Source organism: Bombus terrestris, chromosome 15, assembly GCF_910591885.1.
Source record: "Bombus terrestris chromosome 15, iyBomTerr1.2, whole genome shotgun sequence".
NCBI classification, from domain to species: Eukaryota; Metazoa; Arthropoda; class Insecta; order Hymenoptera; family Apidae; genus Bombus; species Bombus terrestris.
The window spans coordinates 3760716-3787605 of NC_063283.1; the positions used below are offsets into that span (position 1 = coordinate 3760716).

General features: G+C 39.7%; 1 protein-coding gene and 1 long non-coding RNA gene across 11 annotated transcripts in view; one reads left to right on the top strand and one right to left on the bottom strand.

Moving 5' to 3' along the window:
- The window catches only part of LOC100647316 (complexin), a 323682-nt gene that overhangs the window by 127874 nt on the left and 168918 nt on the right, over positions 1 to 26890 (top strand). The window lies entirely within an intron of this gene.
- LOC110119914 overlaps positions 1 to 26890 on the bottom strand; it is a 303031-nt gene that overhangs the window by 74205 nt on the left and 201936 nt on the right. For 8 of the 10 annotated variants that reach the window (XR_007226599.1, XR_007226600.1, XR_007226605.1 and 5 more), the window contains one exon: positions 26177 to 26364. This is a non-coding gene — a long non-coding RNA (uncharacterized LOC110119914). Of the gene's footprint in view, positions 1 to 1735; positions 4088 to 26176; positions 26365 to 26890 lie in introns of those variants that run through there. The other 2 variants (XR_007226601.1, XR_007226598.1) reach the window with 2 other exon arrangements.

Below are 26890 nucleotides of genomic sequence, written 5' to 3' on the forward strand. Positions count from 1 at the left end.
CTGTTCACGTAACTGTGTCAGCGACGTGTATAAAAAGCTTGGCCGCGAAGCAAAGCGAGCCAGCGACGTTAATAAGCTCGACAAACGTGGCTCGACTCCCGACGTTTCCGATTATACGGAATAATGTACTGCATTAAAGTCAAGTTGGTCATAGTCGACGAGTCTAACACGATGCTTTTCCACCGGTGCTTCATTTCGAAAGACAGAAGCAGATGTGGCTAAATATCGCGCTATTAATCGTGCAATCGCGAGATTAAAGCGAATGACCAGAGCAGACATGCATTTGATTAAAACATCTGCAAGTGCCATCGAGTTCTCGAAAATTCCTATGCAGCGTTCCACCGTCGATCGATTATATCATTCACGACTAATTTTGTTATCTAGTTTGATGATAATCGGTAGCGGCAAATCAAATTTCAGAGCTAATAATTTCATCGGCTTGCGATTAATCGCCCGCATAGTTCCAATCTCTTCTCCTTCAATCCCTCTTACCTTCTAGGTCATACGAGCTCCTTTCACAAATTAAATTGAACGGCACATTTTACGATGAAATTTTTCAAGAAGTTGCTGATCATACTGAATGAAGAAATTTGGAGAAAGATGTCCGTGTATGCGGAAGGTATTAGAAAGATGTATACGCGCTTCAGCAGAAGAAAAATATATAAAAATATAAAAATTGTAATAGTAATCGTAGAATTTCGATTATACATATGTTTCGCTCATTTTTGCTCTACTAATCTTCCTGGGCTACTAAATTGCGTATTTTTTTAATGTTAGTAATTTCGTTCGCGTATATATATATATATATATCGATATCCTTTACAATCGGATGAATAAAACATAGATATTAATTAAACGTTAACTTTAGGTGAAACTGAAAAGAAATACGTTACTTGAATTAATCTTCACGCTTCTGGAGAAAATAAAAAGCAGAGATCATAACGACGATCCGGAAATATTGCAATATCTTAGCTTGTGTCTCACAGACGAACTAATATCCACGATATTTACCGGGATAACCGATGTTTCGAATAACCGAGGTTCTACCGTGCTAAATTTATACAGACATTAAGGAACGAATGCAAATCAGCTTTGACTCCTACAATTATGATAGTTGCTCGAGGCAGTTACCATAAACGTTCAGACGCTTTTGATTATGGCTATTACTGGACGTTGCCAAGGTGTCCAGTGGGATTGCATGCCGTTCCAATTTCTTCTAGAAACGCTGCCAGTCATAACATTCATTAAAATGTGTATGTTATGTATATTGTATTATGAGTAATTAATATATGCGTTACTTATCATCATCATTATTACCATCACGGATACTGAAAAAGGAAATCGATTCTTGCAATAAATTTTACAGGCTCGCCACGCTTGCACACTTACTCATATGGCTATACAACAATCTCTTTTTAAATGTATTTGTCGAATCAGCACGCACGTGACCTTTAAATCCTGGCAGCAGACGATAAAACTTCCTTCCTCAAAAGGATGATCCTGGCACAGAGAATACCCATCTCGATCTTCTTCGCCGAAAGAACGCTGAATGCGTATTTCAGCGGGCCAGTTTAATTTTCCGCGGATTTTACCACGCGTATTTCGCGTGGCTAGGGGAAACGTCGCTCTGCGAACGGGACACTCGATCGTTGTTATTCGAGTTACAATTACAAGTTGGCTAGTTAGAGCGGGAATTGAAGAGGAGCAGAGCGTAGGCCGGGAACCGACGCGTCGCCAGCTGGCTTGTCGGCTTGCTGGCAGGTTGAACGATGGCCCGCAATAAAACTTGTGTCATTAAGGGAAAGTTTTAGCCTCCGCGAACGCCACGGGAACGAACCGTATCACGGGGAATCCGTAATGGGAAAATGGGGACCTTCGTCAAACGAACCAGCCCCGACCTCGAATCTTTCTTCGGGTAAAGCTTAACTCGCTTGGACGCGATCAATCCATCCTTCTTCCCATCTCGTGGCTTTTCCAACCTCCTACCATCTCGATACCGCGACTTCTTCCGCTTATTTTTACTCTCCTACTCTACCAATGTCCACCATTATACATAGAAGTAGATATATCGAACTGTTAGTCGGGTGATTCAACGTTTTCGTACGATCCTTCTACGTGATCGGTTAAAACGCATCAGCAAATGTTTCTTGTAATAGTGGTCTGTTGTAGAAGTGTACAGAAAATAAACCCAATTTCAAGAGTTGAGACTGGTAATCGCGTAGATTGCTCTTCTTGCAATCCCAGATTACAGATCGAAATCCCAATGGATCCTTTTCGATTCTTCTCGACTAAATTCTGGAAATTAATGTTGCTGGCTTTCGCGTACTCTTTTCGATCTTTTATCTCCAATAAATACCCCAAACTAATATTCTCGATTCATCGTTTCCTCCTCTCTTATTTTTCGTTTGAAATAAATTCCCCAAATTAACATTCTCTTATCCTTTATCTGGAATGAATCCGCCAAATGAATATTCTTAATTTTTATTACCATTTTCCATCTCAAATAAATTGTCCAAATTAATATTCTTTTATCTTCTATCTCAAATAAACCCGGCAATTTAATTTTCTTCGTTTTCACTGCCTTTTCTTTTTTCATTTCTCAACACAAATATATTCACCAAACGAATATTCTTTATTTTCACCTCCCTTGGCTCTCGACTCGGTTAGTTTATACTTTGAGATATAAAATCCGATAACAAGAACCGTCGATGCCTTTCAACATTAAAAACTCTGTCGAGGTAAAGCGATATTTAGAATACTTTTCAATTTCGATAAATAGCGATAATTCTTCAAAAGTATATAAATAGTTCATCTCGATACCATTGACAGGTTCACTCTAAATGAATCACGGTTCTTAACCGTTTCCCTAGCAATTATCACAGTTTGTCCGTCACGGTGTAAAGCAAAGCGAAGTGAAGAGGAACAGAGACGGAAGTTCCAAGTGCCGGAAACCCCCAGTGGTTTGTTCGGGGGTGCGACGGGGTTTAACGGGAAATGCGGTGGGAAACTTTCGCCAAGCTTCAAAGAGTGGATGAATCGAATGGCAATTAGTTTGGAGATGACCTGAATGCAAGATAGGACACTGGGGTGAGAACGTATATAGGGTGAGCCAAGAAGGAAGAGGAGGAGAAATGATAGAAGAGTCAAATGGGGGAAAAAGTGTTAGAAGAAACGTTAGAATAAAGGATCTTTTCGAGGAAGAAGATCATCGAGTGGATAAGGAAGGGAAAAAATTGATAGAAGGGCGTTGAATAAAAAGCTGTTATACGATGTGTAAGAAAAAGGGGTGATAGGGGAAAAGAGATTAAGCAAAGAGGGTGACAGAAAGAACAGGGGTGAACGAATTAGACCGAGTATCAGGGAAAGTGTGAACAATAACAACGAACATCAGTGCGTCGCAATTAGGTTCGAATATTAAGGTTTCAGATTTCATCGATATAATGGTGACAGTGGTGCCTTATTACAGTGCCAATGAGATTTCAAAATGTTTTATAGAACACGTACGATATGCATATAAAAGTCTTCAAACTGATTTCTCAATTTCGTTAAATACGATTGATATTCAATTTTCTAGAAACGAATGCTTTCCAAAAGTTCACTCAACGCATAAGGCGGTGAATTCTAAGATAAATTGAGATAGAAACTGGAACGTATAAGAATAGTAAATTCTAAGGTAAATTGTGATACACAATGTAAAATTCTAGGTTAAATTATGGTAAAATGTCATATTATAAATAATGGTAAACCGCGAGATAAAATTAAAAACCAGTGTTCGTAACATCATCACTTTCCTATACTTTCCAATTTGTGGAATTGATTAATGTGGCTTTTAACCGGCTCATATATAAATTCCTCTGCTGGCCTCCTTTCCCAGCATCCCTCCCCCTATGCTCCGGAGCATCCAAACTGCTGCAGGTTTTTCCTCGGTCAGCCGGTTAATTGAAATCCCGTGGATCGATCGACCGCGACCTACGCTGCTGTGCGGTTGCTTGTTGGAAGTCGACCGAATGGCTTTGGTCTTCGACGTTCAGAGGTGATGTAGCTTCCCCTCAAATTCTCCATGCATTCCTCGAGATGCATTTTCTATCTTGGAACACACAGGGCTGGGGTCAAAATGGCTTCGCATGATAAACAGATGTCAGAAGGTGAAATGGGGCGAAACGATGAGTTTACTGGAAATATGGTGGATCGTGTTACTTTCTAGGATGCGCAGGATATCTGTCACCAGAAAATTCGGCGTTTCCTCGGGAAATCTCCCTATTTCACGGTACTCGTTGTCTTCATAGATTCGACCGGATTCGCGGTTCGAAGGAGCGCAATAATCCCATTCGCGGCGGATTTATCTGCGTGGAACGATTCCACTTGAAATCGTTGATATTCCCAACTGCGAACACCTATCGGCTTTTAACCTCGATTTATGTCGAATTGCTATGAAGAGAATAGATTGGCACGAAGAGCATCAAGATTTCCCTATTGCACGATTCAATTAATAGCTACTCTTAACGCTGCACGCGAATTTCGTATATTTTGTCCCGAGAGCTGCGATAGATTGAAATATACTCGCGCTATATCGTCAGGTTTCATTTTTGCGAAATATTATTATTGTCATATTTGTGCATTTTTTTCTCCAGTGGTTGTAAAATATATTTATACATCGCCGTATTTATTATTGCACCGATACATTAGTTAATTAGATTCGACTATAATAAATCTCGTAGCATTTATACTATTTTCAGGCGATTAGAAAAATTTGGTGCTATGCAAGTGAAATATAGAACTTGTCCTTTTTTTATTAAGTTTCATTGGATGATAAAGATGTACACGAATACCTTTTTTGTAGCCACCGTAAATCGTTCATATTGTTGAAAATTTATCTTTCTTTACTGGTTTTGAAAAATTTCGTGATATATGGCTCGCCTATGACCACCGTGTGGCAGGCAACGTATTCATTTTAATTTTTGTTTGTACGGCAAGCAACACGACTGCATGGAAAGCTAAAAATTGTTGGTTTGATATTGTAATGCTAAGTGAACAACGGTTGTGAATATCTCGAATCTAGTTTAATGGTGTTTATACGTTATGCTGTTAGATAAGTAACAACCTTTACGCCGCTCTTTCGAGAAAACTTTCAAAACAGCCGAGCGCTCCAATTTTCGAATTTCCAGCGCGAATAGAGAGACTCATCGAAAGAAGTTTGTTATGTTTGGGATTGAAGAAACTTCGCTACGATGCTCACCGTAATCCCCTCGCAAATCCTTTGAGCGCTATTAGCGACTTCGTTGCCGGACCTAACTTCCGCCGGGTTTTCTCCTATATACGAACGCAAATATTATTTAATCCTTTACGCTCGTCCTGCTCTTGAACCTGGCTTTTCGGTATATTCCATGCTTGAGAAACCTCGCGACTTCTGCCTACGAAGGCGCGCACATTATCGACCTAAACTACTGCTCGAACGTGTCTGGATACTTTGTTTATTTTTGACAAGCAGAATTTTAATTTCTGAATTACAGACGAATCAAACTGCAACGATTTCATGTTACATTATCGATTACCGTCATAGTTACGTATAATGGTATATTATAACTCGATTAAATTGATTTTTGAATGTATACAATGATGAAATTGCCATTCGTAATTGACTAAATCTTATCGTGGAATTATTCTGTTGCTTGACTCTTTACCTTCAGGTTCTTTAATCTTTGAGTCATAAATAGAAGGTATTTTTATTAATAGGAATAAGGAAGTGGAACTTACATAAAGGTTTATTTCTCCTATTGAATAAAGTAGGAATTACTTGCTTTGAGTATTTTTTATATTCTCGCATATTCTACAAATCCTTAAATCTTCCGTATGCAAATAAAAATCTGATTATAAGACAAATTAAGAACAGCCTTCTAAACTGATAGAAATACTTCTGATGTTAATACGATCGGTTGATGTTTAAATAGCAAATGTATTAACATTATACTCTGATGATTTCATAAAAACACAGTAAGTGTTGTATTCCACTACTAATCTATGTTTAATTCGCATATGTAGTTTGATCAAATTTACATATCGTTACTATAGAACGACTAAAGTGTCCGTTTATAAGCTATTTCGCTTTTCAGTTATTTGGAAGTTGTTGAAACCATAAAGAAAACAGAGAGTATAAAATAAGTTTAGAAAACGTAGGCAACTCATAAGCAGGAATAGAATATTCACGCAACCAATAAACCATCGATAATGATGACCGTTGCGCACATTCGTTTTGAATCGAAACAATTCACTGGCATTTGCATACCATTTGCGTGATTTATAATACTAGAGATAATTATCTTCGTATCCAGCCACCATAAATACCGCTCGTGTGCATATTGCCACTCCTCTTCTCTATGGCCTCTTATGCCAATCGTTCTGCTGTTTGTTCACACTATCTCTTCGTTGGTTGTATTAATTTTCGCTTTTCCATGTTTCATTACCTTGTAACTTGACTTTTTAAACATAACTTCTCCTCATGCCTCTGAATATTTCAAAAATATCTATCGTCGTGACAGTATCGTTGTGATATTCAAAATGTTAGTTTATGTTCAAGATATTTCCTCAACATAAAGTTAAAGATTTAGCATACTTGACAAATACAAGGAACGCTCACTATACGCTGTAACAAAACGCAGATGAAAATTAATAATTTGTTAATCACTATACAATTAAATTCATGGAATATCGTTCATTGTCTAGTAGAATAAAATATCAATGAATTTTCTTAATAAAGCTATCTCATGACATTCCTTGTTCTCTTCCCATATTCTTCATATAAAACTGTATGTATAAAATATACAAATTAGCGTATTTCTTCAGCTCACCACATGAAGATATAATTTTACCTCAAAAATTAACAATTTAATTATAACGTAATATATTTCAATTTATTGCAGTGCCAATGGCAAAGTAAATAAAATTCACGTGTCAGCCGATATGTTAAGGGAAGATGAGCGACGATCTTAAGTCACCAACGATTCGATAGCAAGAAGAAATCTAATTAACGAGCCGATTGTCGCGCGTTCCACTTGGCCAGGCTGCACGTCGTTGCATCAATTATCTCACCGTATCCGGGATCGCATCTGGGCCGATGGGCAGGGGTTGAACTATGGCGGCTCCAGGCTGCGGTTGGAACTAGCCAGAGCGTAGCTGCGATGCTGGTCGACCAATGTGTTCCGCGTGTTTCGTGGGAAACGCGGTAGGATGATCGTCGTACGATTTAAAGCAACTCCCACGTGAACTCTATTTACGATGCGACCAGTCCATCTTTTTTCCCAGAGTTTTCCTACGACCGAACAAAGGCCAGAAAACAAAAGACTACGAGCCGACCAACAAACTTTTCCGCGACTTATTCCGCCCCCATTCTAAACTATTTTCCAACCGTTGTCGTTCTCTTCTGTGCCCCTCGGTTCTTCTTCGGCGATCGATGAAGAACAAGAGAAAAGAAATGGCTCGCAGTGAATTGAATTTTAATTGCTCGAGCGATTGTACGAAGATTGAGAATCGATACGAACCTTGTTGGATGTACATTAATTAATGAAAGCTTTATATGTAGTGCAAATTCGTGCAGTAAGTTCGACACATGATCGTAGACTAGGTTCGTGTCTGTGTTTCTATACTCTTCGAAAATATTTTATCAACGCAGAACGATAAGCTCGAAAAATGCCTCATTTTATATGATATAGCTTAGTTTAGTGAGGCCAGGATGAAATTTAAAATCAACCAATGGCGAATATTTTGATTTTCACATGAAGTGATCCAACGCAACCGTTCCAAGTCATGGCATATTTTTAGTGCAGCTAAAAAATGATACGAAACGAAGAAACACATAAAAGATTTGTCGTAAAAAGATTTGACAAGGAATTGTCGTATCTCTATCTTCTTTTTCTTGTAAGTCTAACGATATACGTGCAATGTACATTGTTTCCTTAAATGGAAATGCATTTCTTTCTCCACGGATCGAATCCAACCTCGAAATCTCGCGTATGTAAAAAAGTATCGAGACAAAATGGTAGAAACTGAATAGAACATCAGATATCGTAAATAAAATTCATCTTTGGGTGTTTCGTTTTATATGCAAATTTTCTATAAAATTGTCCTTCATACAAATTATTTCCTACTGTTCTCACGCGAACTATAAAATCCTATCTTATGACGTGTTCTGTTAAGAAACCGTAAATGAGTTTATTGGATAAACTGAAGCAAACGAAGGATGCTGCACGCGTTTAGTATGTGCTGTACGTTCAGTATGATTCGCCGCTTCCACTTTTTAGTCAGGCAATCGGCTGAACGAGACACGCGAGTGGACACGCGGGCTGCGGGTATCGTACATCGTTTTCGAAAGTGCATTCGTGTCAGCGCCAGGGAGACAGCTGCGCCGTGATGGCTCGTTGAAATGACTAGACCGGCCCTCGAATAAATCACGAGGCGCATAATTAATTGGGACGATTGTTTGTCGCGCGGTGATATCGATGAACAGGCTGAATCGTCGGCACGCGCTTAGTCTCGCGTCGATATCCCATTCTCGATATACGACCTTCGTTCTCGCGCTCCAACGCATTTCCAATTTCTCGATTCACCGATAGAGGAACATACCTTCCCCTGTCTTCCTTGTAAACATTTTCTGGCCGAGTCAAGCCTTCTTTTTACGGTAAAATCTCGTTTATCCGCGTTTCTCTACGAAGAGGCAAATTGGTCCTAAAGTAACTTAAGAACAAAATTAGGCAGATCGGTGCAATTGAACTACGAATCTTCGCGCAATTTCATATTTCTATTAATACAACTGAGACAATGAAACCCACACAACGATTTATTTCACCCATTAAATATCGTAACGCGCAACTCACTTTGAATATTTTTCAAAGTTTTGCGTTTTATAGTTACAATGTGCATGTTGCGTATTTCTAAATCTCAACATGTTCAACTTGTCTTACTTTCAAATTTGAGCGAGTTACAGTCTGTGTATTGTTATGCACTTCAGAATTGGAACTGTCTGAACGTTTAAATCATTTGACGAAGCAGCTTCGCGTGTCTTTCTGCGATAAAATTCGTCGAATCTCTCGTCAAGAGTTTAAACGACAGAAATCACCGACGAAGCATGAGAGGGATTATGTTCATAAATATCGCTGTATGTATATACGTAGGGTAGATCGACAGTTGCATCGCGGTTAAACAGTGGTCGGTTCGCGTACGCGTAACCAGCACTTCGGTTCCGTTTGTTTTATATTTGCTCGATGATTTACCGATGCCAGTGAGTGACGTTTAATTATTCCGGCTCGTTTTGCGCACCCGTCACAGGTTAATTTAATAACTTGCCCGCGGATCGTTCGCGCTCAGCGTCACGCGCCGCATCGAAACGCATCGACCAACCTCTCGAAACTAATTTTCGAATTGGCCTCGGTGCTCGGGACGATATGGTTTTTATTCGAGTAATTAAACGAGGTGCGGTTTCCATAAAAAGTAAACACAGTCACGGGAATCAGTCTTATTCGTGTGGAAACTAGGTATGATAGAAACTTGTTTGTACGAATAGGGCGGAGTATAAGACAGGTACTCCGCCTCTTCTTATTAATCTAATTCTTATTAGTCTCGTTTGCTTAATTATTTGCCAGCTAATGGATATTAATAAATGAACAAGTTGCAAATTACGAATTATAAACTTGTCTTCTACAATTTCACGAACAGAATGAATAACATTCTTGTGATTGATTTCTTTTGAAAGATAATAAAAATGCAGATAAGATCCGTACACTATGAATTTTACTTTTATCATTAACTCTTGTACTAAAAATTTCTCACCATATTCATAAGAGTCATCTACTCTGTAACAGTATAGTTACATCATAAATATTTATTTATTGCTTTGAGCAAATATAAATCAACTTCCTAAAATTGTGTCCCCTTTTCACCCTTCTTATTTTAGAAACATTCTTTTGTCACTTATCGTTGATCATATAAGAAAATACTGAAAGATGCTTCTCATTTCTAGTTCGCCATTAATTTATATATTTTAACATTCGCGTATATTTAATACAAAATGACGAAACATGCACATGAACGACGGTGTACGTTCTCGCCAACAGGTACGTCCGTTGTTCCTCGAGCTTAGAGTCCAACATGACTATTCGTGGCGAGGAGTTATTTTTCTCGCGCGAGAACCTTGCTACTACGAGAGCGTGCAAGAGACGACGAGAAGTTGGAGGCAGCGTGAAATAATTCTTGGGGTCGCGCATTGTGCACCCGTGACCCTTATCTCGAGATTGTGCCGCGTTAAATAAGAACAAAAGCTGTGCTTTTGTGTCTGGGCCGCTTTATGCCAGCACGCCGTTCTCCGAGAGTTCTGAATTAATCACGCGGATACTCCATTTACGTGGTTCTTCGTCGCCAAGAATTCCCGACGATGCTTCGATAGGACAGCGCCCCGATCCTTGTTTCTTTCTCTTACTCTCGTTTCTCTTTGGGTAATTAGACGAGTTTGCGTTCAATTACGACTGTCGCGACAAAACGAACGCTGCCTTTGCCCGCCCGATCGTTTGCTTGGCAATTAGACGCCGCTTGTTATCGCTCGCAACTTCTTAATTCGTTCCTCCCTTTGTTCAACGCGAGCTTCTCCTTTTGAATTTGTTGTACGGTGATCTATCAGATGGAACGTCATTGCGTAGTAATTCCTGAACAATAATTACGTTTACTTAGTACGTATTACATTTATTTACGCAATTTTACTTCTCAAATCAAATATATCAAACGGAACATATGGAGATACGTCGACTCGAATATTTCGAAGATTCTTTCTGATATGTCGCGCGTCGCGGCGTCCAACGCGCACTCCAAAGAAACGAACCGACGAAATTTCGCAGGCAAAAGAGGAGGGAAACGCGCTTTTGTCTGTCTACCTTAAATAGGAGGGCAGACACTTAAAGGTACACTATCGGTAGAGTACGATATGGGATCTAAGTTGCGACGTATTTTTATGTTAAGACTTGGATGAAGTTGAAGCAAAGCACGGAAGTTCGTGTGTAAAGTTTTACGCTATAAACTTCCATATAACTTCAGCGAAGGAGGACCGTTTTATTTGATCAATTATCGATAGAGACGCGTTTACTCTGATATTTTTATAAAAGACACGCGATGCGCTGAAATTTGAGAAAAGTTACACCGACAATAAATGTAATACACCCGTTGTTTAGTTAGCTAATCACTTTGTCGAAAGATCAGGCGACTGATTCGTCTGTTGGTCGATGAGATCAAGCCTAAGACAGCTGAGGTCAGATTTTGGATAACACGGCGAATTTACAGGACGTCTTCTTCAAACAGCGAATCATCCATCTTTGCAGGACAAAGTTGTGCACGGAGACTGGCGGCTTTTTAGGCCGGCCTGATATTTCGAGGCCGAGTTTTCGCGGCTGGACGCGCACGAACATATCGATCGTGCTTTAGACGTGGCACGGATAAAATGTAGGGTCGTTGTAAGGTGGTGCACGGTCTAAAAATAAGTAACCAACCGTTGCCACCGTGGAGGCGGCGAACGAAAAACCGCGGCCGTTTTGCGTATTTCGCGCGAACAATTACGTGCCGCTGAATAAAAGCGCAGCTTTCTCGTAAAAATCCTCTTGTATAATTCTCCGGCACACGCTTACCGCGCGTTTCTCGAATTCTTGCTTTTCACGCGGCAGAGTTACGTCTCTTTTCCTTTCTTTTACAGCTTTGTGCAAGATCCTCTCGTCGTTCCCCAGCCACGTTAAAAGTTATGCAACGCGACCACTGCATTCGGTTCGTACGATAACTCACAGATGATCGTGAAAATTATGCTTGTCGCCGAGAAATATATTATCGCTCATAGGTATATTTATATAGATGTCGCAGATGAAAGAACATCGCGGCCTTTGGAATTTTTGGGAAAATCCACAATACTTTAGTCTAGGCTTTTTATTATAATTGTATTTAAATAATAAAACTTAATAGTAGTTGTTTATAATTTAATCCGATTATGTTTGCCTGAGATTTATGACAATAGGCTTGGGCTCGAAGTGACACATCTGGTCGCTAAACGTAACCACGATCACGGGATGGACGTTTTTACCTAACAGAGGTATGACATAGTTGTATAATTCTCCTTAAAAATATAGTTGACCCAAGGGGTACAGAGAGGTACATAGAAAAGTACATGAGTTCAGTTTCACTTAGACTTTTGACAAGTAAGCATATTCGTTATTGAACCTAAGATTATTGTCATTAGCATCTCGAGTACCTAATCGTCACGATTAATTGTCAAATTCTGTATTAGTCATATAATCACCTTGTGGATTTATTATTATATTCATTTAGGGACTAAGTAATCATTGTTACTGTAATATAAGTCTTTAGCGAGAACTTATTATTGTGTAGTGAAATTGTTTATTGTTAGTGATAATCATATTTGTACCATTAACTATCATCTGTATTGTATAATGAAAAAATGGCTAATCCAAACGAAGGTTCGTTAAACGCCCCTAAACCCAATGCCAACTCGACATATCTCCTCATAAGTTTCATGGCGCGTGCAGAATTCTATAAGTATCAGGACACGGAGGAAATTACAGAATTCTTGATGAATCGTTAGATTTATTAAATTTGTTAAAAATTGTTATTTCATCTAGAACCTTAAACTGTAAAGAACTCATATGTTCAATATCGTAATAGGAAGCTCGCTAATTGTACGTGTGTATGTATGTAGTAAAATTAAATATGTTCTTTGAATGTACACGCCGTATCTCTCGATCATGGGTTTGGTCAATTTCTATTTCATAGCTCTGTTTTCGATTATACCTTTTGTATCGTATAATCTAGTACGTTTCATACGTCATTATTTTATCAGCCGCAGCATTATGAGTCATTTAATGCATCTTAAATGCTTCCAAAGGGAGATTTAGATCAGATAAAATTGTACACGAGCCAACATATAATTGTTCATTCGCTACTTCCGATTAACACTCTTCCAAACAGTTTACACGATCTCTTACTACGTATTTCGATTCGTTGTAGCTGCAACGATTATACAGAAGAAAATAATTGGAAATTATTTGACTGTAAATTGAGCGAGTTGGTTAAACGAACAAATTTAGTTGGTTTCCGTCAAAAATCGATAAATTAGAATCGGCGCTGAGTTGGACGCGCCGCTAAAATTGACGGCGGATTAGCGTAATTCGAAATCGACACTGGCGGAAATTATTAATTAATAATATATATACCGACAGTGATCTGTCTTTGTAGCCGGTAATCTATCTGAAATTAATTGAACGCCGATAATTAACGGGACTACCGGTTCAAAGCTCGAAAATAATATCCGCGTTGCAACTCGTCAACTCGATAATAACACGTCGCGTTCCATTTCCTTTCTTTCGTTTCGATTTGTCCGTTTAATCGATAAGCATATCTTCATTTTCCTCACTTTCTATTAAAAACACACGAATGTAACTAGAATATATGAACTAATGGGTAAACTAGTGACGCGAAGCACTTTTTACAATTTTTTTTACGATCAGCGAATATGCGTCGCATGAAATATAAATGATTTATTTGAAATCTTGTCAATGGTATAATATAAAAGTAAATACGCGATTAGCCAGAGTGTCAAAATTATTTCCAAATATTATTGATGGAATCGATCACCATAATCTCTCTGTCAATTTGGAAGAACCCGACGCTGAACAACCCAACAATCCGAGAATAATAAACTCACTAAACGATAACACCCGCACCAATTACCAACCTGTACTACTACTTGCAACACTAAATTTTATCAAGTCATAATATTCTACGACAGCTTTGATAATGCACAAAATTATCCTGAATTTTCCTATTTCAATTTTTTTCTCACTAAATTACATTTTGTCAGAGATAAACAAGTTTTAACAACACATACTTTTAAGGGTCACAGTGTACATCACGTTTCGAGGGTGAAATTCCAATTGTCTGGAATTTGTTCCACTCGCGACTTGATCAAACGCCATCGACGAAAGCTGCGGAGAGCCTCTTGAGTTTCCGGTCCTTCGTGGAATTCCTTCGAAAGGGAATTTCATCCGGGAATAGAGCTTAGAAATTGTCCTTTTTAAATCTACCTACCAACGAGAGACTCTCGAAAAGCATATCCCTTTACGTTCGCGGGGAATTTTTTCGCCGTTTCGTAAATGCGGCTCGTTTATCTTGCGACTTTAATTTCGGCGAAACGCGACACAACCACCGCGGATATTGCTGCCGCCAAGACGAAAGGGGAGAATAAAACGGAACGGTTTCCATTTATAAAATCCGCGTGACGTTTTCGAGCGATCGGTCTCGCCGGGACCTGCACAAACTGAATTTCTCCTGATTCAAGAAACTTCAGCTCCCAGGAATTCGTTTCACCAAACGACGATACAAACAATGATTGAAAATCGCAGTAGTATAGGTCAAGATTTTTCCAACTTGAACTTAGTATTCATATCGAATATATTTCTATTATTTGTGATAGGAGTATCAAATGATATTAAACAGTATCTTTTGATTTCTTATTCTATCGATTGTATCATATTCGATGAGATAAATCGTTTCTCAGTTGGCAAATTGATAAGGTTAAGAAAATTTCGGAAAACCTGAATTGAATGTAGCCACGTCTTTCAATCGTTGACAATAATAACAATCATAAACCTAAAATTTTCTTCGTAGGAATCTCTTCATTCTTAAGAGTTGTATTACATTCCATAAAATAATTTTTTCAGTCGATAAATTAACAAGAAACTGTTATTAAAATAAATGATAGATAATGTGGAAGAAAATGGTTACAAACATCTGCTACAATTTTTAATCTTCTTTTTCTATATTAAATTAAGATATCGATCAAGTTTTAAATTCATAAAGTGAATGAAGTACGAAGTCATACAACTTCATGATAGAATGGCGAGGTAACTAAGTCGAGACGCTACAACTTTAAATGTTTTACAAAATTATGTTTCAACATAACGCGTTACGTATTTCCCTCTCATCGAAGCTTCGCGTATTTTCACCGGTGCTTTTATCGTCGCGGAACGGAACTGTTGGTTTCTAAACAATTAAAATTCGATAGTTACCGAACAGATAAATCGAGAAGCTTTCGTGCAACAACTAAAATTTATTTCTACCTTAGAAAACAGCATCGTACACGATTTAACAAATAGATCGGTGGAGAGGTTTTGCTTTTCCCTTAAACGAGTCGATCGAAAGGCACGATGGTGAGAGAAACGGCTGGATATTTCCGTACAACAGACGAGGTCGGGCCTTGCGTTATAGGGAAGCCGTGTTTCGCGATATTTAATTAAATCCCCGGATCGTGGGTAGAAAGTTCTGTCGATAGTTGGAAACAGTTAGCAACCGCGTTTACTGTTCGACCATCGGACATTTCGCGGACACGGACAATCCACGTGGCTGTTTCCCAGTGTCGGAAGGCCGCAATGTTCTGCGAACCAATTCCATTGGCCGATACTATTAACCGATTGATTTTCCTGGCCGCGTTCGTGCCGATGGAAAATTGATGTTTCCTCGAGACCGCGACCTCTCGTCGCGACATCTTCACGAGAATGCGATCCGAAGAAAAGAGGAAACACGCTTTAGGCACGTTGCACAACAGTGGCACGCGGCATTTTCCCTACCATTGCAATTGGATGCTGCTTTGTGAAGCTTTTTATTCAAAATTCTACCTGTTATCGATAGACTACGAATGTCCGTTCCAATTCAGATTTTTTAGGCGCAAATAAAGCAATGGAGTATTAATAATCGTCTTCTAGATATTATGACAAATACTATACTGGAGATATTTTATATATTTTTACTTAGGTGCATTTTATCCATTTTTCTGTATTTAAGTTTCTCGTTAATTTTAATTAACGAAATTTTATAAGTCACACGTTGCAAGTTGCTAATTTTAATGAATTATAGTCACGTATTATAATTATTTTTGGTATTAGAATTAAAACAAAGATAAAACAGATGAATTTTAGAAATTACAAGCTAGTTGATGGTTCTATTCGACGTGAGATTGTGAAATATATACGGCCGCCAACAAAAGTATTGGCGCACTCTTTGAAACAGAGATAACTTTCTTAAAATTAGGCCAAACGAATTGAACTTCTTTTAGAAGTCAGGAGGATTCGTTAACTAGATGACGTGTGGAGCGATTTTCTGGAAGAATTGCAGCTGGTAGAAAAGGCGAATAAATTGTGAATTTATCTACTGAAACTTCGCTCAGAAGCGTATAATCCCAAATTCGAGATCGAAAGCAGAAGCACGCCGACGTGTCCAGTTCGCGTTTGCAAACGATCGCAAAACCGAGCAAAGCCCGGAGGAATGCAGGTTGGTCGACTCCGTTATCCCAGCGTGGATATCTCCGGTTATATTTCAAGTCAGTTCCACGCTGACACTCTGTCGTGTCCTCGATTTCTCTTCCTCCCTCCATCTCTACAAATCCTTTTCCTCGGCATTGTCCGCAAAACCAACGAAATCGGGAAGCCCGGATCGCCCCAAAAACGTATTCGCCGTGGCCGTTGCAGTTTCGCTTGAGTCGTTTTGCTACCAGTCGGAATCCAGTGGGTTTTCTTCTGCGTTCTCAGCATTTGGCAACGGGTCTTAAAAGAATTTTAATCGTCGGGACAAGCGAGACGGAGGATCGTCAGTTTAGACGTTTCCGACGTTCCTTGGGCGAAATATTCGTTTGGTTTTCACTCGGCGTTTGTTTCCGAAACGGAAACTGCGTCGTGCGGTGAGGCACTTGAACGAGGATTCGAGACAAAGATAAAAAAAATGCATATAACGCGCAGTTTTCCTGGAAACTTGATATCAGGCGTCCCGACGCGAGTAAAAGTCTGTTTATCGAATCTTTGTTAATATTTGCCTTACGTCCTGGCTCGGTTGAAATATTTATTCCTTTGTTTAACCAAACACGATCACGTTTAAGTAAACGATGCTCGAAACAATGTTTGCATTTCTTTGTAAGTGTCATACAGAAAACATTTATCCTCTCTTCCTATTATTGTACTGACATTTAGCAAAGAGCAGAATTTTGTGTGCAACTTTCAAAATTTCTTGGATCGAGTGCGATCAGGAAAATTCGCGATTACGAATGAATTTTACTAAAAAAGTGAAGAACGTGCGGTGTAACAGTTTGTAACAGAAAAAGATTACACGGCAATGTTATATAATGTCTTGTTGACACAGAAGAATCAAAATTACAGGATTCTTTGAATCGTTCTTTTTTAAATTGTTCTTTAAAGAAACAACGAATCTTTTTAATCGCTCTTTAAAGAAAGAACGAGACGTTTTAATTGGAAATTAAAATTGTACTTATCTTTGTTCCAATTTACCATATTTAATGTGCAAGGTTAACACTGGCTGACGAGAATTGGCAAAGAAGAACGTATAACGAAGGAGCGAGCTAATTTTCAAGCGATTAGATTTCGACGTGTACAAACGATCTTTAATAATTCTCTATCGATTTTTGCGGAAATTATTGCTTACATTTATACCATTTAGTTGTAGACTGATGGTATCATCGAACGATGGTTGTTTCGATTTTTGTCCACCGCATTGCCGCAGTGTGCGTCGGGACGAATCGTTTTAAATCGAAGGAAGAATTAGAGCGGAGCATTGGTTCGATAGCTATATAAAGTTTAACGAAACGCGGACTGCGAATCGAGTTAGTAGTAACAAACGACGAGTTTTATCGAGGAATAGTTGTCCGTGAACGCGTCGGGTGATTCGTTTGCGAAATAAGTTGCACGTCGTCGACGGTGCGTGAAACTGGACGCGTTGGTCCACTTTTCATTCGACGATGCTTTCCTTTGGAAAAAGGAATTTCACGAACGACGTTTTACTGCGCGACACGTTAAACATGAATCTTACAAACTCAAACGCATGCGACTGACGACCGATCAAAAGTATCCGGGCAAATGAACAAATGATTTTCATCTTTATAATTCGTATTTACAAATATGATATTTAATGGTAAATTATAACTCGAAAACTAATTTTCGAAAATCAGTATGCAATAATAAGGTAGCGAATTCCTGTGTTTTTATTAGGTAACCCAACAGGATAATTTATCGAATCTATTGAGATATGTGTAATTTTGTGTGCTACTTCCATGAGTAGTGTGGTATAGAGGATGAGACAAAGAGCGCTGAGACGCGTGCAAATGTGTAGTGCAAATCGAAGATCTTGTAAATCGCATATTAAATAAATCTGGAATTATTTCGATATCAATTCTAAACGTAATCTAAGTGTTGCTGTATATTTATTTCGGCGACAAAGATCCACAATTCTCAACAGAGTCGATAAAAGGGAAGTAAATGTTGCTTCCAATTACTAATTCCTCACTAATCTGTGTATTTTAGTAAACCTTATATAGAGTTCCTCCAAATCTAAAGTACGATTTTTTAAACTGTCCGGATACAAATGCGTCTTTCTTTACAAGCACACGTGCCAATGAAACACTGTAAATAAAGTAACAATAACGAGAATAATAGTAACGAATGAATTTAACGCGAACGTCGTCTAGGAAATCCACTCTTAGCTCGTTAACTCTGGCAGCAGAGACGGACACGCCCAGCTAGACAACTTTCCTGTCGGAGTCAAAGTTGGAACGAAAGCCACAGAACCTCGAAGAGCAAGTCGAAGATGAGAGACTGGAACCTCGTAGGCAACTAGAGTTTCTTCGTCTGCTCGGTTCCTATGAGAATCCAGACTTCCGTAGATCACACCGATCTCCTCTATTTTTCTGGACACTAGATTTTGTAGACTAGAAGATTTCAATTTTCCGGAAAGTGGCCGATTAAACTGCTTGCACGTGCCGTTAAGTGAAACTTTCCGCGCGTATTATCGCTACATCGAATCGGCCGCGAATCGAATTACAAGTTTGCAAATCGTCGCGACAATGTATTCCGTGGAAATTGCGCTGGAAATCCTCGTTAACTAATGGCTGGATCGTTAAAATTCCTCATCGACGTCGGACTGTCGAACAGGTATCGGTGTAGCGCGATTTCGATCGAGCGGAAGTCGTAGAATCTGGATTAGCGTGGTGCATCGCCGCGCTAATCCCATTAACGATCAACCGCGGACTCGACGTTGAATCCTGCTCGCATGTTCGGTTAATTATTATTCCTCGACGTTTTTCAATTGCCACTGGGATCAACGTATCGCGTTCGCGAATTCATTGATACGCGTTCGCTCGGCGATCGTTAACATTGCAACCATAAACGCACGCTGTCTGCTCGGTAATTATAGTAACTGTTGTTACTGCAGTTATTCAGTGTGTACACGCGGTGTCGGTGGCTGTGCGTAGTCGATACTCGGCTGCATCGAGAAGTTTGATCCGGTTGCCAGCATAGTTCTGGCAAGTTTCCCTCCAGTCAATAGAGGAAACGCGAGCAAGCTCGTTATGGTATTTAACGAACGAGATTCTCGATGGGCAAGTTACATTGTCGATGAGGAAAAGTTTCGCGATTGAATCCGCGAGGTATTCGAGCGATTTAATTAACAAGGAGGTCGCAATCAAACGAATAAAGGCAGAAACGTTTGATCGTATGAGACACGTAATTAAAAAATGGTTAAGCTCCACTTGGCGCGAATTACACGGCCAGCGCGGTCGCTGGTTTGTATAAAATTTATAAAACTTCATGTGCAGTATTTCGTAAAAGTACACTTGTCCACAGCTTTTCATGAACACACTATGTACGTTCCATGAAAAATTGTGAAATTCCGTCAGTTATGTAAAGTTATCCAACCATCATGGTTATATTGGTAAAATTTTAAACGATTCTGGAAACGTATACAGAGATTACAAGGTATTTTATACAAAAATATATTTTTCAGGGATCGAAAAAGTAAATTAAAATAAGCAATAAGTGTCAGTATTCAGTGGAACCATCTTTAATCCTTTTTATTTGCTTATGGCGATTATTTGTAATGTATACTAATTTTTTACTGAATATAAGTTTATAGTAAACATCTTGCAACTTCTTCAAATTTTGCCAATATAATTTTGGCAATCGTGTCTCGTTATGGTATATGCGCATAAAAATTTTGTACGATAAATGTACAAATACTTCTGCCAGCCACTGTACCTACGTACGTCAACATGTTTCATTGAATTATGAAAGAGGATTATAATTCTGTTGAGATATGTATGAATGTTGTTTTCTCATCGGGACCGCTTTAATCGTGGCCTCGGTAATTAATTTTTGCGACTGTGTACCAGGTGTTAAATATAGGAAGAAAAGGAAAGGATGCTGGTGGCGGTTTAACGGGAAAATGGATAGTGCGGTCGCATGCCACCAAATTGGCCCGGGTACTGTTCACGGCGAAAAAGGCCACCACTTTTCTCCGAATTTTTCATGGTGAAACATCACATAGAAAATTACACCGAATTCACAAAAATAATAGGATATATCCTAACTTCGCGTTGGATGTTCATAATTAGACTGTCGATTTTTATGCAGGTACAAAAATGCACACGCGGTATAGAGAATCACAGGATGTCTGGAAATATCTTACGCAGTATCAGAGCACATGAGTCTGAATGACTTTCTTCTTCCTCGGATGTAACTGATTTGAAGCACCTAATGTCAGGAGCAAGACTGAGCTTTGTACGAAAGAAATTTATCCTTAAGTGTTACTGGAGTGGTGGTTAAGCGTAAGTGGAAGCGCAAAGATAGTTTGAGTTTAAACGACAATTTCAGATGCATCCACCGACGCGAATCACCAGCCATTCTGATAATGTGAAAATTCCATTGCTTTTTTGTAGTGGAAATATAATTTTTAAAAATTTATAATCTTTCTCTTTTCGAAGCAATATCTTTCTGTTTAAAAATTGTTATTACAAAAATATGCCGAGATTAAGTATTTAAAGAATACTCGTAAACAGAAATATAAATTTGAAGCCATCCAACGTACGATATTTGTTAGGATATTTGATACGTACGTAAAACGATTTTTACCTAAGTCCTAAGCCCTTTTCAATTACCTTCGTGAAAATGCGAATCTCCATAAACACCCGCAGTCTAACGATAATTAATTCAAATTATAAATGAAACGATCGATCGATCAGAATTTTCGATAAGAATTTGTAATACCTACATTACAAGGTATTTGTAAAATTAAGGAGTATCAAACGCCTGAATACTTGTCGCCGTAATCTTGACGAAATCAATTCATGGAAGTTACCAATCGATTAGATTACGTATCAACGATGGGCGAGACAGATCGATAGTAGCAGCTGATCGAGGCTCTTCCCTCTTCAATTTATCCCGGCATTGACTTCTTTGTCCCGACACTGTGACGCGTTCCATTGTCGATCTCTGATCGATGATCTCTTGCGGCTTCGAGGTTAACGAGGATGCGGCTTTACGCAAACGAAAATGTCGATCATCCAACGTGTGTTCTCTCTTCTCTCTCGTTATATCCGTCGTACTTGCATTTCTCTCTCGCCCTCTCTGTCCCTTCGGCATGCACACGAGCTCTCCGTCACGATTATGCTAATTGCTGCAGCTGCAATCACTCTGCGTGACAGCACTCGGCCTCTCTCTCCTTCTCTCCCTCTCTCTCTCTCTCTTTCTCTCAGTGTGTATGCCGATCGATCGACAAGGATCTGCAGATGCGACGCACGTTACCGGCAACGCTAATTAATCGGTCGCTGCTAATTCGGCCGGATCATTTGCATGGAGATATAATTGCAGACACGAGACCACGGGACTGCGAGGCCGCGGGACCATCCTAATAAAATATATTGCTGTTCCGAGCAAAATGTGTCCCGTACGTGCGGTATTCGCTATCGTTTGTCGATACTCCGGCGATTTTTCCTCGATATATTGTCGCGCGCTGCATCGACGATTCCTGATGGTGCGATAACGAGATTCGCGCGCGCGATTTCATCGAATACGCGAGAACGTACCGTAGCCGTAGCAAAACGGCCGACTCGGGGGAACGTTGCATCGCGTTCAGCGCGAGTGTTGGAAACGAATTAAGGAAAGGCGAAAGCAATTTTCCGGCGAACAAAACGACGCGTAATCGCGCACGATTTCTCCTCCTTAAATGATTCACCGCGGAAATCACGTCGGCGTAGAAAGTGGATCGTTATTTCGTGCATTAATGCAATTGCCGCGATCGATGTAACTTTGCATTGTCCCGTCTAGCGATTATCACGATCGAGTCGAGGTATCAGAGGGGGAAGGTGGTTGATTATTTCTAGAACGCGAGACATCAACACGTTTTATCGATCGAGTCGTTTAGACATTACGCGGTAAATTAAAATTCATAGAAGAATGATAATTACAGGCAGTGTTTTAAAAAAGTTCCCTTGGAATTTATAATTACTCGAGCTATCTCGTTATGGTAAATGAATTTATGGGAACAAGATTTCTTTCTTCAGACGTTGAATGCTGATTGTATAAGACGTAACAGGATAATGTAGAATTGAAAACCGAAGTAATTAAAATTAATTCATAATACCGAAAACGATTCACTTCGTAAAAAGTAAGTAGAAGAGACGAGAACGTTGGCAAAAGAGCATGATTCACCGTAGCACCGGTCTACGATATAATCTCAACTAATTTTTCTCCGCGAACTGTTTAAAATACCACCTGTGGATTTACAAACAGACTGAGGATATTCATACGTTTATAAACCCTTCAAAATGTACGGGGTGCATTTAACTCGCGGAAACATACAAAATGTCTAAATGTATAATACTCGTTATAATATGTAATAGGTTGGAGTCGAATTATCCGTTCAAGGATACGTTAAACATATTAAGGCGCCATGTAAATATGTTTAATTAAGAACAGGTTTGGTGCGCGTGCATGGTAAATTTTCAAACTCGATTTTCTCCTATCCTACATACATTTCCTTATCAAAGGAGTCGTCTCGTGCCACGGCTTGTACGTACATGTTATTCAATGTGGTACTGTATAATTTATAAAAAGGGCGAGGTACTCAAGGTACCAAATAGCCAAATCAGCAATGTCTGAATATTTCACGTGCCACCGTGAGGGTTAACCAGGGATTTGCTAAACGAGAACCCATTCATAATCGATGCAACCCATCCTGCTATCTTCCATAGCATTCCCTAGCCCTTATTGCGGCCAGAAGTGTGTGCATTTGCTCGGTAAAGAAGTAGGAACCCACCTCTCCGACGATGTTCCATTCCCGATGCCTATTTACCCGGCCGAGGTATATCGCGCTCGGAACGTAATTTTCACGGTGGCGAGATATCATCCCCTTTCGCGTGCCATTCTCACCCTTCCTAGTCCCCGTCCGGCTTTCCCCTTTCGACGGACTATATTAAGGATTCCAGGAGGATGCTGCCGTATCCAGGACGACCCTCCAACCACCCTTCGTTCACCGCCGCTCATCTCAACCAACCACCACCATCGTTCTCTCGTTGTCGGATGGCTGCGGTTTACTGGAGAACCGGAGGTACAGCGCGTCGCGATGCTAAACGACCATTCAACGTATTCAATTCCTTCTTCGTCTTCGGCGGCAGTCACAGAAAAATGCCAGCCGGTTGTGCATGACGCTTTATTAAGTTTGAAGCGGACAGACGTGAAATAGAATTGCGCGCGGACTGTATGGCAAGGTCGTGGTTTCACGATGGAATTAAAAGGCCGTGAAACGATCCAAGGAATCCAAGGAGGCCATCACGTTGAAAGAAATGGAAGGCGAGTTTCGAGGACCGACTCGATTCCATTCTACTGCCGCGTTTCTGTAAATTGCCTCGCACCTGAAGATTCCCGTAGCCATCTGGCGAATACGAGAACAATCTTCGCTTCTCGATCGAAAATAATTCCAATTGTTCGCCGCTGTACTTTCGTATTTTATCTCTTATTCGTTCTATCGCCTCGTCGGTCTTCTGTATTGCTTTTAAAGTGTTGTATAAAACGAAATTCGTCGATCAATTATTTCACGTTTTCAAGGGAAATTTCAAAAAACATGGAAAATAGCTACTTCAACGGGGCGGTTAATTTATTCGAAAAATAGTATTTTCATTGGTAATGGTTGCCGGTAAATCGTCGATGCTTACGTATTCATGAGAAATCTTAATATGCGAGAATTACGAAGAATTTGCATTTCTACATATTTTGCCCCGACGGTACTTGCGCTAAAGTTGCGTTTCAGTAAAATTGCGTCTAGTCCTTAACGAGTTAATCGTTTCCTTGATACTTCAGGTTAATTGCCACGTTTTATATCAAATTAGTAGTCATTTCAATATTTATAAATTAATATAAGGGTTCAACTCGACGATAAGTTCTACATAACGTAATAAAAAAGGAATCTAAACTTGAACCTATTAGAATTACAGATGGCTATAGTAATTTATGTTTGATTAATTTTATTTCGTATTTTACATTATTATAATGATTTATATCAGCTTACTAGAATTTAGGACGTTCAATTTTGTTTTGTATTCTACGTTCTCAATGCTACAGATTAGTGATTAAATTAAATTAGGTAATCCAGCTCTAAACTATCACGGTAGCCCAATAATATCAAATAAGAATTTCCATATTTAATGAAAAACTACACGGACCGTTTGTTCAAGCCCAGGATTCCCCATTGAAGGATCTTCGCAAGCTGCACAAAAGAACGGTGAAACAGAGTGAAAAGGTTCATCGACGACGTCTGTCTCCGTCGCTTTTTGTTCTTCACGCGATGTTTGCGCTCTCGTAGGGTGGCATTAAAATAAACGGCAAACTCTCGACGTGGGAGCCTCGCGCGTTTTAATTTTCCGGGTACGGTGACGAAAAGGAAAAGGAGGAAAGGGCAGGAAAGGATTCGCGGATTAGTCGCCGGTAGTTCTAATTAGAGTCGGCGGTAATGAGTTAAAAACGGACGCAAGAATGTCGAGGAAGCGGAAGAGTCGCAAGGGCCGTTGGACAAACGACAGTCTATTACGCTCGGCCGCCGGAAAGAATTACCATGTTGACGAATGGATTTCCATTTTCGAGGGCCACCCTGTGCACTTCTCCAGGGTGGCGCTTTTCAGCCTTCTACGTGCTTGCGATCCTCACTGTCCGAATTGCTTTGACAACCGGCGAAAGAGAGACGTTTGTCATCCCTAGAGCTGCGATTTTTAACCTTTTTCAGCTCGTGGCGCGTATAATTGCTAAAATTCTGCGGCGACAGATTGCGTTTGATTTAAGGCGCAGCATTCACGCGGGACAACTATACGTCTGCCTGGTAGTTGCTAACTGTTTCAACTTTGTTCTTTAAAAAGAGATCGTAAAGCAATCGAGTGTTCGGAAGTAGTCTGAGTAATCGAATACCGTTTATGGTCATAAAAAATTCAACGACGCGGAATTTTTTGCAAGTAGCATACCTTTTTTCTCTTTTCTTTAAACTCTACCCGCTTTATTATTTTATTGCCTGCGAACTCTGAATGCGCGCGAGCGACATTTTACCGCGCGATCCCGCTGCGATCATACGTGTCTTTCTTTGTTTTTTTATTAACAATAACAAAGACATACGTACGATCGCAGCGGGATTACGCGGTAGAATGTACAATGGCTCGTTTGCATTCAGAAATAGTCGGACACTCGAACGTGGCGCGCGGTTTTCCACCGCTTCTTTCTTCGAAACGCGCATTCTCTCTCCTCCGCTTCCATCTCATCAGAAATACCAAGTCAGAAAATTCGAATGTCCAGCTTCAACAACTTGCCTAACTTCAGCCATGTTTTTCCACATATGACTCGTTGGTACAAAGGATGGAAATTCGTGATAATACGATAAAAATTCTGCTTAGAGAGCGGCGAAGATTCGGTTCTTGAAAGTCTCAGCCGCATCCAATGACATTAAACTTCATGAACTTGAAGCTCAGTTCACAAACTAGCGGAGGTAGGATAGTTAAGAACTAGAATGGCGTATTGCTGTTTTTATCTGACAATTTGAAGAAAAAAGAGAGCATTGACTAAATAATCAGATAAACCGGTTGAAAATCGTGGCTCTAAGGGGCCTTAGTGGTTTGCAAAAGTACTTGGAAAATACACGTTTCGTCGTACAATAAAACAAAAAAGACCATTTCGTTAACATGAGACTGTATAATGTGGAATAAAATATGATTAAATTAATATCGAATGAAATGGATGGAACATTAAAAATGACTGTAAATAATGAAAAACGTTACCTCGTCGTTCTTCTTCTCTAATCTCCAATTCTCGGGAGATTAGATAATTTCTTAATAGCTTTCCTTAACTTTCCTTAAGCTTCCGTAAGCGTCCTAATATTTATGAACTGATGCACCTCAAAACTCTGGCAGTTTAATAACCATTCTTCTTGCATCCTCCGCTTACAGGCGTCGTCCCGTAAATTAATCTGAAAGTAAAAAGAATTTATGAATTATGATTTGGCCGTGAAGTACCATTCTCTGTTCCATTTGCAAGCGCGACGCGCAACATGCTGACTGCTTTCTGTTTCGCCGCGTCATCGGAAGAAAACGCGAAGTTTTAAGCGGCCTGGCCGCCAGAGAAAAGAATAGCATTGTTTCTGGCCGCGGATTATGCGCCGACATTAGCATAAGACGAGACAGAATGGCGCGAACACTTAACGAGATTTTAACGACCATCCAACGCGTCGTTAATGCCTAGCTGAATCGCAATCGTCGCGGTCTTCAGCCTCGAATGTGCGGCGAAAAAATTCTTTCGGCTCTCAGTTTGTCGCGTTAACGATATTAATTATGCGTTGGACATCGTCGAACGGTCCAAGCAACGCATTAACGAAGAACTTTCCTACCGACTACCGCCGTGCTATGAAAATTAATTGACATTTTTACTCTGACTATTCTTTTCGATTTGCGTGCCGAATGCAGGAAACTTTCTGGTCACATCTTACAGTAGAGGAA